This window comes from Pectinophora gossypiella, chromosome 23 (assembly GCF_024362695.1).
Source record: "Pectinophora gossypiella chromosome 23, ilPecGoss1.1, whole genome shotgun sequence".
Classification (NCBI taxonomy): Eukaryota; Metazoa; Arthropoda; class Insecta; order Lepidoptera; family Gelechiidae; genus Pectinophora; species Pectinophora gossypiella.
In genome coordinates, this window is record NC_065426.1 from 9,711,769 (window position 1) to 9,724,121 (window position 12,353).

Below are 12,353 nucleotides of genomic sequence, written 5' to 3' on the forward strand. Positions count from 1 at the left end.
AGATGGGCGCACTTGGCTCAGGGCGTCATCTGAGCTGATTATATTTGAAAGAATTAATCGACCCTTGTGACAGCAATAAGCGCTGAATGAGGGAAATCGTTGATCACGCTGGCGGGTTCAGTATCGGGATCCTGAATGTTAGTTGTCGCAATGAGACTGGCCGCCTATAGCTAGAGTAATCACGTCTCGTGAGAATCGTTTATTAAGTCTTTCGTCCATTTCAAGAGACAGGTAATTACTAAATCGATTATGAGAGACTATTGAGAGATAGGCCAATGAGAATATGATCATTGAATCGGATATGGCTCACCGCTTATCACGTTGGTCTAACAGAAAGCTCGGTGAGGTGTCGGTACTTAGTTCATCTTGCGATGGATGTACTTCTGACAAACTCAAGTCGTGAGCTTATATTTTGTTATCGAATTGAGTTCTGTCTGTATGTATGTGTCTTCTGTGTGTGTTTGATTTGATCATAGCTTGTTTGCTTTCCGTTCCTGATGATTATAAGTACAAAAATAACCTAGTTTAGTTAGAAGAAAAAGTCGTGACATTTGAAATTTCTCGGTACATTACATTTGGAGACGTTGGACAGTTGCCACTAGGGGACGCGGCGTCTGCGTCGATTACTAGATCGGATTAACCACGCTTGAAATAGATCGTTACCTCTTCTCTACCATACATAATAGACCTCGTGCAACAAATAGACAACCAATCTATATAAAAAAAGTGTCCGTGGCGTATCTTGTCACAAGCGACAGCGTGTAACGACACTGCACGGTCACGAGTACTAATATTTAATATGTATACACTTTGAAACCATGTCACATTAACTTTTTTGACAAATTAAACCGTAAGTCTCATTAAATGTCAAATATGGTAGTGCGACAGGGTTCTAAAGTGGGTACATGATATTGCTCATGACTGTACAACAGATACTGCATTTTATTTGCACAGCCATAACATCTTTTGAGGGAACGAGCTTATACATACATACACATATATACACAAACGCCTATTTCTACTACTTTTGACTATGGAATTCCATTTGCTACGATCCTGACATACTTCTCTTGCTTTCTCCACATTAATCAATCGTTTCATACACGCACGCCGGTTCTAAGGACATCTCACCTTTGTCAGTTTTGTACCGTATATATTTCTATATTTATATATCTATATTTTATATTTCTATATATGTGTATATTTCTATTTAAACGCCTTGTATTTTTTCTAGTACTTTCCGTTTATCAGCATACAATACAATTTTATAATTATACAACAGCCAAACTACGTCCACGTATTTTTCGTATTCTGGAATCAATCTCCCGCCGAACGACTTTTTTCTTTTTCCAACTTGTTTTTTTTTAAACCAGCTAGTGTTGACAACTTTTCTAAAATCTTTTTCTTTTTTCAGCTTTTTTTGAATCCGGCCAGAATTGACAACTTTTCTAAAATATTTTATACTCGTTTAGAGTTGACCTTACAATATGTGTCGGATGCTTTAAATAGGTCGTTATAACTTTGATAATGGCGTGGTCGCCTTCCGTTTTCCTGTCCGTTTGTTTGGCAACAATGTTTTTTCACCTAACTTCTAAACCACTTGTCATAATTTAACAAATGAGGTATCACTAGAATCCTCTTAATTGGGTCGTGTCATCATCATCATCAGCCCATTAACGTCAACGGGGAGGGGGGTCGTCTACTAGATTCAAGATAAATTATGAAATTCTGATTACTATAAATAAAGACAGATCTAAAACTAACGAAAAACCGGCCCTGTCAAATCTACAGGTTAGGTTAGGAGATGAGTCAAGAAAAACGTAATAAGTCAGACTTTTTATCACGTTTTTGTATAACGTCGCAATGTGCTTTTTCATACAAATGCCATAGTAATTTCGTGATTTGACGTTTAGTAAAAAGGAATTGATTTGTCTAGTTGGAAACTAGCCTATTATCCGGTGTTTATAGGTTATGTGACGTCACGCTAAATTAAATGTGGCGCCCTCTAGAGGACATAAACTGAGGACTTAAAATGTTTTTTCTTCCAATTCCAAAAGTGTTGTGTATTTTTTTCTTCCAATGGAAAGAAACAAAGAAAGAAAGAAAGAAAGAAAGAAAGAAAGAAAGAAAGAAAGAAAGAAAGAAAGAAAGAAAGAAAGAAAGAAAGAAAGAAAGAAAGAAAGAAAGAAAGAAAGAAAGAAACATTTATTACTTCCGGACACCACAGACACAGACAGACAGGTACATTACATTTAACACAGGACAGAAACCACACGGAAATCAATAAGTACATAGACAAAAAAAAATACATACCAAAACTAAAAGAAAAACAAACCAAAATCATAAAAACAATAATAATAAAACTAAGTATTCTAAATGCAACGCACTGACGGCCGGAGCATCTGCGGTGGAGTCCGGAATAAAAGGACCTCGCTCAGCATAAGTCGCGGCGTGAGCCACGACGCTGGTATTCTGCGGGCCCTGCCGAGTGAGGCCACGGACATCGCGGTATATATGTACATAGATACATACTACTTAAACTTACTTACATATAATTATTTAGTATTACAAAATTATAAAAATTACAATAAATACAATGGCATTGTGTTGAGTATCAAATGCCTTTTCGGCGGACAAGAAAATGACAGTTATAACTTAAAATTAAATAAAATGGTGTCTACAGGAATAAGCACCATTACCGACCTAATACTTCTTTGGCGAACAAAGGTCTACAATTAGACTTTACTCCTATGATGTCACGGAAAAACATTCATTTATTTATTAGCGAAGTATAGGTAAGATAAATAATAACTTCCAACTACTATCCTCTTGCAAAGCGCTTATTTTCCTTTTAACCATCAATGACGTGTTGGATCATATCGTATTCTGCAAATTATTTATTTCTTCCATACATTAATAATTCATCATAACTAATTTAAGAGCCACGCTCTTGTCGGTGCAGCATTTTCCATGCTACTTTTTAGGGAAAAATAGGGCAGTGGGTTCCCTCTTGCCTTCCGCCCCGCAGTACTCTGTCTGACGCAAGTGGGATGGCGCCCAGAGTAGTCTATTACAAAGCCATACTAGGACTCCTGTCCTCCGCCTCTGAATAGAACGGCCTACGAGCAGAGAATCATATTTGATTTATGCTTTCATTCACAACAGCATCACATCTTAGGCTGTGGTGGGGGCATTAATTAAATATGATTTTTTATCAGTTTTAGTCAGTCTTGATCGATGGGGCTGGCATAACAAATTTTGTAAAAATCCCTTAAGTAAATATATAACATAACATAAACTGCCTATATACGTCCCACTGCTGGGCACAGGCCTCCTCACAATCAACCGGAGAGGGTATGGAGCATACTCCACCACGCTGCTCCAATGCGGGTTGGTGGAAGTGCTTTTACGGCTAATAGCCGGGACCAACGGCTTATCGTGCCCTCCGAAGCACGGAATCAGCTTACTTTTTCGGACAATCAGGTGATTCAAGCCTGAAAACTCCTTACCAAACAAAGGACAGTCTCACAAAGTGATTTCGACAATGTCCCCGGTGTTTGTGTTTCGACAGTGTCGGGAATCGAACCCGGACCTCCAGATCGTGATCCTAACGCTCTTACCACTAGACCCTTAAGTAAATAAAAGACTAAAAAAAAGTATGTAAGGTAGTGATTCAGCCTGTAATGTCCTAACCAATCTATCTTGTTTATTCTGATTCAACCAACAAATTGTGGGTCAATGCTGACATAACGTGGTCTGCTGAACGAATTCCCCAGTTACTTGATGATCCCATTATGTATAATGTAACAATAATATGTCAATATTAATTTGACAGTTCAGGATGTCGCCATTATTCAGCTAATTCATCAAACTGCGTATCTTTCAATCGTTGGGTTATTGGGTGGTGGTGGACGACCATAATAAACGTCATTTTTAAGTCTGCACCAGGACGCCATGGCGGCGTGGCGCCACCAACGAATTGTATGCAGTTGTATAAAGAGTCCTTCTCCTGATTGCACTACAAATTTATATTGTCCTGGTAGTAGCATCTATAACCCTCCACCCGCAGTCGAGCAGCGCGGTGGAGTATACTCCATACACCCTCAGGTTGATTGCGGGGGAGCTGTGCACAACAGTGGGAATACGTAAGGCTGTTTATGTTACTAGCATCTATAGTATCCTAGTGAATTAGAACTAGATAGAGTGTTTTGATCTGCCACTCCAGTCGTGGACCTCAATAACAGGAACTCCAAAATCGGGACTCCAAAGAAAGTAAGGTCGCGAAATGGACCAGCGAGAAAGCAGTTAAATATATACAGTTCTTTGAACTGCAAGTGTAAGACGCAAACAGACGTTGGCGAAAAAACTCTACGGCCATTTTTTTCTCCTTTTGACGTAACTTTGTATATTTGCCGCTAATGGTATTAACAAATGAGGAACGCTAGGGGCTCTCACCCGGTACAAAATTTAATACAACAGGCATGAAATAACTTGTAATGTATACCCTCATTGTTTTTTAAAAGATGTGTTGCTGTTGCACTTTCTTGTCATTTCTTCTCCTCAGCCATAACACCTTGCGAAATGACGTAGATTCATAAATGTGATGAATCTACGTCATTGATGATTCAAATAATAATTCTGAGTTGATATCAAATTGAATTTGCCGTTGCAAAAGCACGGAACCGAAAATAATTTAAAAAGAACTATAATTTTCATGAATTTTCCGACAGGGAATTCCACTTGATATCATCTCAAAATCGTGGTGAACTTTAAAAAAGATGGAAATAAAAACACGATGACTTATCTAGCAAAACCGTGTTGTAGCGGTCCACCAATGCGCTCATGATGGTGTTGGGGCTGGCGCGCGCAGGGCGCAACAGAGAGGCACAGAGCGTTTTTTGAAATGAGTCTGACTTTAGTACTTTTAGAAAACGTCGCGGCTCCCAGCCATGGTGTGTGTCGGACGTGATCAAGTGTTCCGGTAAGAAGTGACGACCCCTCTTTATTGACTGTTGACATTATTACCCAACTTGTATCGTATCTCACATCACTCTCATAACATCACACTACTTATGAAACTAAGGATAGTAAGAAATCAGAAATCATAATCATTTATTCAACTTAATTATCATGAATAAACTTATTGAAGGTCAATGTAACATTTTAGAATTTACGTCATTTCGCAAGGTGTTATGGCTGAGTGTGTCGCCAGTGTGCGGTAGAGTTTGCAGCTCTAGGATTGGCCTGCACAGCCATGAAAGAAAGTGCATTTCTTCGAGGCAAGGACGTCATAAATCGTCTGAAACAAACGTATAAGGCCAATGATGATGATGATGGCTAAGGAGAAGAAATAACAAGAAACTGCAACAGCAACACATCTTTTATATCAATAGGCTACCACTTAATTAACAAATTTATAAATAAAATCATACTAAGGGAGGTATTAATAAACTAATCTCAGCTGAGACTAGCCTCAAGATCAAGTTCGTCCCTGTTTTTAGATAGGAACTGTCACATTGACATGATCATGAGAGCAGTCTCGAAGTGGTCTCGAAGCTGAGATTACTTTATTAATACCACCCTTAGTATCATTTTATTTATTGTTAATTAAGTGGAGGTTCAAATCCAGCACAGGCCTAAACCAATGATTGTCAAATTTTCCATCCAAAAGTATAGTTGAAATTAAGAAATCTAAAAAAAAACACAAAGAAACATGAATTTTGCAACGGAAAATTCCACTTGATATCAAATCAGAATTTCTCGTCTGAATCATCCCTCAAAGTTTTTGTTACGATGTCACTAACATCCTGTATTAACAAGGAAACCAAGACCAATGAAGATGGAAACCACATCGCTCAAGTCCAGATATGTAGAACCAAACCAGTTTGGTGAGTTATGGTAGGAAGTCGGACTTTTTGCTCACATTAAGTACACTGAATGTGGAAGGAGCCACTACTCTCTAAGTAATTGATTCTCACGGTTTCTTTTAAATCAATTCATTTAATTCTTGACAGATCATCATCATCAAATCAAATAACAGACAGGAGGAATCTACCCTCATTGCCCGAACACGCCCACACTTACACACACGTCAACACACGCACGCACACACACACATACACACACATTATACAAACATTCTTTAATTATTTGTAAAACTTAAAAGTAACAAAACTTTCTTATCTATTTACTACTGTTATAGAAGAGCGGAGTCTCCTGGTACAGGCATATTTTGCTTAAAAGAGGCTCCAGTAACTAGTTTAAGAAAAAAACATGTAAGAAAAGAAAATAAATACTTTTTGTTTTTTTTTTAATTATTCAAGTATACTTTATTGCTTCTTCTTCTATCGTGTGGGTTGTGAGGTGGATGACCAACCTCATCAACCCTGGTGTCAGGGTTATTATTGAGCCGCCAAAGGCCCCTGACGTGACTCATGTAACGACTACGTACCTATTTACATCAGTAAGTAGTAACCGGGACTTGCCTTCCGAAGCACGGATCATCTTTTGGACAATCAGGTGATCAGCCTGCAATGTCCTAACCAAACTAGTGATCACAAAGTGATTTTTGTGATATGTCCCCATCGGGACTCGAACCCGGGCCTTCTGGTTCGTGAGCGCAACGCTCAACCACTGGACCTCGGAGGCCGTACTTTATTGCTCAGAACCATAGAATAAGGAATAATACTACGTATAACTCTCCGCTCCCCACCAGCGTCTGAGCTAGGTTGACCTCATCTCCTCGGTCTTACTTTAGTCTTCAATCGTATGGCATCAGATGTCGCACACACAGATGCGCGTGTACGATAACGTCAATGTGTAGTGCTTGTGTAAAACGAGGTGTTTTGTATGACGTGTCCGGGGTGTAATTCTGTGAAGGACATCTTTATTAAGATGGAGAAGTGGCTACGACACCAAACACCTAACGCCTTGATGAATGTTATGTTTTTTTTTTACTTAAGTTTCGCTTCGATACGTTAAATAAGAAATTCAAATTCAAATATTGCACGTAATAACGTGCAACTCACCCAACTCGTGCTCGTGTAACTTATAATAATAAGTACCACAATACAAGAAAATAGTTACAAAGGAGACTTAACTAGGTATATGGCAAATGGCGGCCTTATCGCTAAAATAAATTTCTTCCAGACAACCATAAGGCGGGAAAATAATGTACAAGTGTAACATTGTGGTGCAAGCTATGTACAACATACAAATAAATATACATTTATAAATACATACATATAACATTAAAAAATCGAAGATTAAACATTTTAGCTCCATTAACCTGAGTAATTATTATTTCCAAACTAATAACCCTGACACACTTCCTATTGATCTAAGTACTACTCTCAAAATAAATATAAACTTATTATAAAACTTAATCCACCAAGTCGAACGTAAACCTAAAGTCACGTTTACGAGTTATTTGGTTATTTGCTCGAATTCCAACACGTCTGTCTTTACCTGCCTGCTTCGCTTGACTGGTATATAAAAAACAGCATGCGTTCAAAAAGCAGCTCCTTATCGTCCCAGACATGCCGTAAATGTCGACTGAGAGATTATGTCGTCGTATTGGCTAGTTTTATCTAATAGTAATGATATATCATCATTCGGTCCAACTGTCGAAAGACGTAATATACGATCTCGACGACCCGATTACTCTAGCCATAGAGGAGGCCAATCAGCTCGCGCCACCAAACACTTCAGGACCCCGACACCGATCCCGCCGTCTTGGTCGACGATTTCCCTCAAACAGCGCTTATCGCTATCGACCCTAAATTTAGAATTCTTTCAAACATTTTTCCTCTCAGACGACGCCCTGAGCCGAGGTTCGCGACCAACTGGGCACCCTCACAGCCTTCAGCGCTCCCCATTTGTTCGCCCAAGTAGTTAATGCTATCTGCGGCAAATCTACAATAAGTCACGTCAAAACAAAAAATGTCCAATGTTCCAATGGTGATGAGCGATCAGGCCAAAACCTATTAAAATTACTCCAACTGCAACCTTCAAGCACACTCTGGACTCCCCATAAAACTCTCATTCTTATAATGTGCAGCTTAAGGCATAAATGCGAGCGATCAGGCAGTTCCGGAGCTCTCAACCTTACTCCAAACTCTCCAACTGTAAGCCACTTACAGTCATTCAGGAGGAAAGAAAGACCCAGAAGGGATGAGGAGGCCCGATACGTACTTATAATTTTCCGGCCAAGTAGTTAATGCCAATTGCGGCAAATCTACAATCTAATCTAATATAGCCTACAAGATCCCACTGCTGGGCAAAGGCCTCCCCTTCCTCTTTCCATTTTACGCGGTCCTGTGCGTATTCCGGCCAGTCCCTCCGAGAAGCATCCAAGTCGTCACGCCATCTCCTTCGAGGTCCGCCACGACGCCTGTACCCGTCATGAGGCACCCAATGTGTGACGATGCGCAATCTACTATGTCACGTTAAAAAAAAAAGAAAAATACGTCCATACAAACTCACGCCTATTTCCCACCGAAGTAAGCAGAGACTATGGAATTTCATTTCCGTCGATCCTGACACACTTCGCTTACTTCCTCCACATTCATCAATCGTTTCATACAAGCACGCCGGTTCAGAGTAGATCTTATGAACCTTTTCTAATGACATCTCCAATTTGGTCAAAGTACGTCCTTCTAGGTCTTCCTCTGCCCATTCTTCCGTCGCTTTCGTAATTAAGTATTATTCATCATCATCAATTTAAGAGCCACGCTCTTGTCGGTGTAGCATTTTCCATTCCAGTCTATCAAAGGCCAATTCCTTGACTTCCCTATAAGACACGACGTTAACCTTTTCTTTAATCTGTTCCATGTAAGCTCTTCTTGGTCTTCCCCGTTCTCTCTTTCCTTGTAGCTTTCCTTCTATGATGTTTCCCCCTGCAGCCCTACCACAAACCAAAAAAAGTCCAGTGCATTTAAAAATATACTTAATTAACATGTTTTTTGTTTATTATGTTTTAGTGTCTATGTTTTGCAATTAATAAGCACATATGTTTAAAGTATTTAACAGTAATGTCATAAACATACATACATACATAAACTCACGCCCGTTATCCCTAATGGGGTGGGCAGAGCCACAAGTAATCAAAGACAACTTGCAGCCACTGTTGATACGATGTCTTAAGCTGGATATGATGAACCTTATGGTGATAAGGGATCAGCCTATCGCCCATAACATTAGTCCATCATGTTAGAGGACACAATCCCTCTGTCGGTTTAAAACTAAAACGGACGGTAAACGGTTTGTCGGTCATAAAACTTAACTATAACTTTGCTAATAGGGTATCCTTCAGGTTAACATCAAAGGGGCCGGTGCTGGGTTAACTTACCTGCTAGTTATTTACGCAAATGACAAAAAAAATTGCAAAAGTTTTATGACGATGGGATTTTTTTTTTAAAGTTTTCTATTGAAAGCTTAGCGCCATTATTGTAGTATGAAACTTGGGAATATTATCTTTTTTTTGTCGAGACTTATTGTAGATTTGCCGCAAATGGCCATAACTACTTGGCCGGCGGTAACTACTTGGCCGGTCTCATCCGGCTGTGTGCAGATGTCTTCTAATTACTTGCGCCTCTGTTGACTTAGGGTGGTATTAATAAACTAATCTCAACTTCGAGACTGCCCTCATGATCATGTCAATGTGACAGGTCTCATATAAAAACAGGGACTTGACGATCTTGAGGGCAGTCTCAGCTGAGATTAGTTTATTAATACCACCCTTTTTTTAAAGTGTGACTTATAGTAGCGTTTAAAGATCAACAAGTGTGGGTTGTGAGATGGATTACCAACCCCATCAACCCTGGTGTCAAGGTTGCTACTGAGCAGCCAAAAGCTATGGCAGTTAAACATGGCGAGAAGTGTATGTACTATACACTTCTGCCTACCCCTTCTGGGATGCAGGCGTGATGCTACATTATGTTGATATTAAGTAAAATACTTTCCAAGAATAACTTCCCACAATCATACGAACAAAAAAATTAAGTTTTATCTAACTGTGGGTCATCAAAGTTAAGTAAATCCAAAGGGCGATAACCCCAGAATTTTAAAAGGTTTCGTCCTGTATCACAAATAAGTAAAAAATATTAAACCGGCCAAGTGCAAGTCGGCCTCGCGCATGAAGGGTTCCGTACTTAAGTTTATATGTAATACAAACTGGACTTACAAAAAAGAAAGGAAACATGAAACAGTGGGAATAGGACCCTGTGCTGGGAGGTTTTCTAGCCAAGTCTTTCCCTCAGCGATACAGCTTCCGATGTGGTAATAGTTTTGCAGCAAGTTACATAATACGTAATTTAATTTTTGACGTTCAAAAAACCCTTAATATGTAAGCCAATTTTGAAGAACAAATATTTTTGAATTTTGATTTTTTGTACCATTGATTGAGTAAACAACATTTAAGTAAATACTCAATTTTCATATTGCCTACATTGATATCGAGTAAATAAAGCTAAAGGCATCACGTTTATTGTATGATATTTATTTTATTTTTAGTATTTGTTGTTATAATACTTATTTGTGAGTTTGTTGTTTTAGTATTTGGTGTCAGGAACCTAAAACTCTCGGTATGTTATGGGAGTAAGCCTACATCCTAACAGGGGATAAAAGGATTAGATGATGAAACAGATTTGTTGTTATTTACGTTAGCTAGACGAGTATGAAATCAGAATCATTTATTCAAAGTAATTATCATGTATAAACTTGTTGAAGGTCAATATAACATTTTTGAATTTACGTCATTTCGCAAGGTGTTATGGCTGAGGAAAAGAAATGACAAGAAACTACAACAGCAACACGTCTTCAACATTACAAGTTATTTAATAACTAGAGGAACACATTCAATACTAGACATTTTTATCATTTAGGTAGTCATTAATTTTATAATAAGCTTTTTTACATAAAGTAAGCTTCACATAAGCTTTAAATTTATTTTCTGGCAAATGAAAAATATTATCTGGTATTTTATTGTAAAAACGTATACATAATCCCAAAAAAGATATGTTCTCATGATACAGCCTGGTGACAGACAGACGGACAGACAGACAGCGTATTAGTAATAGGGTCCCGTTTTCACCCTTTGGCTACGGAACCCAAAAAAGGATAACGTAATACGAGATACTCTGACAGTATGATAAGGCGTACTAACATAATTTTGAAGTAGGATTAGAGCTCGTTTGAAGAAGCGATAGGTAAATTTTTTACTTGAGACTTCCTACGAGTTCACATACATACATACATAAACTCACGCCCGTAGTCCCTAATGGGGTGGGCAGAGCCACAAGTAATCAAAGACAACTGGCAGCCACTATACGACGACGACGACGTTACGAGTTCATTTGCGTGATTTTCTATTATCGTGGTAGGTAAGTTATCCAAATCGGTCTAGCAATTTAGGTGTGGTAGTGGCAACAGCCTATATACGCTGTTGCTGTTGTGTTTTTAGTGGCAACAGACAGATAGTGGACTTATATAAATGAGTATGGATGAGGATCTGATACTTTATACTAAGTACTTTGAACTAAGGACTTTAAACTAAGTACTTTAAACTTCTTCTATCGTGTGGGTTGTGAAGTGGATGACGAACCTCATCAACCCTGGTGTCAGGGTTATTATTGAGCCGCCAAAGTCCAACTACGTACTTACATCAGTAAATAGTAATCGGGACCAACGGTTTAGTACCTTAAACTAAATACTTTAAACTAAGTACTTTGAACTAAGTACTTGAAACTAAGGACTTTAAATTGAGAACTTTAAAGTAAGTACTTACTGACTACTTTTGCGGTGCCATGCAATAAATAAATACTTTAAACTCTAAAATCCAGATTAAATTAACATGTTTGCGAAGGCAAGCATAGATGGCTTTCACGCCATAATTCGTAGGAATGCCTGGTCTCTGCTGCAGCGCCTACGAAACAGCACCAACGGCATCCTGAAAATGATTGCTGCTAGACCGGACTGCTTAATCCAACGGCACTGGGTCGAAGTAGCTATGGGTATAGTAAATAAGATAAAATAAGTAAATAATTAGATTTTAAATTAACAATACTAACATAGTTTATTAAGCACAATTGTTATTAACCTATTAATAATCTATGACTGTTATACATATTTGTGTTGGTCTGAAATAAACGATATATTATTATTATTATTATTAAATAATTAAATTGATTGTCCCTCTTCTGTACAGTTAGGGGCCCCAGATTATTATAACACGTAGTAGTCTCAAACCTAATAGTAGTGCCCTAAAAATAGTATAAGGTACTTAGATTAGTGCGCTGACTATACGAGCACTTACAAAATAGGTCTTAAAAATAAATAGTTAGGTATACTTATTT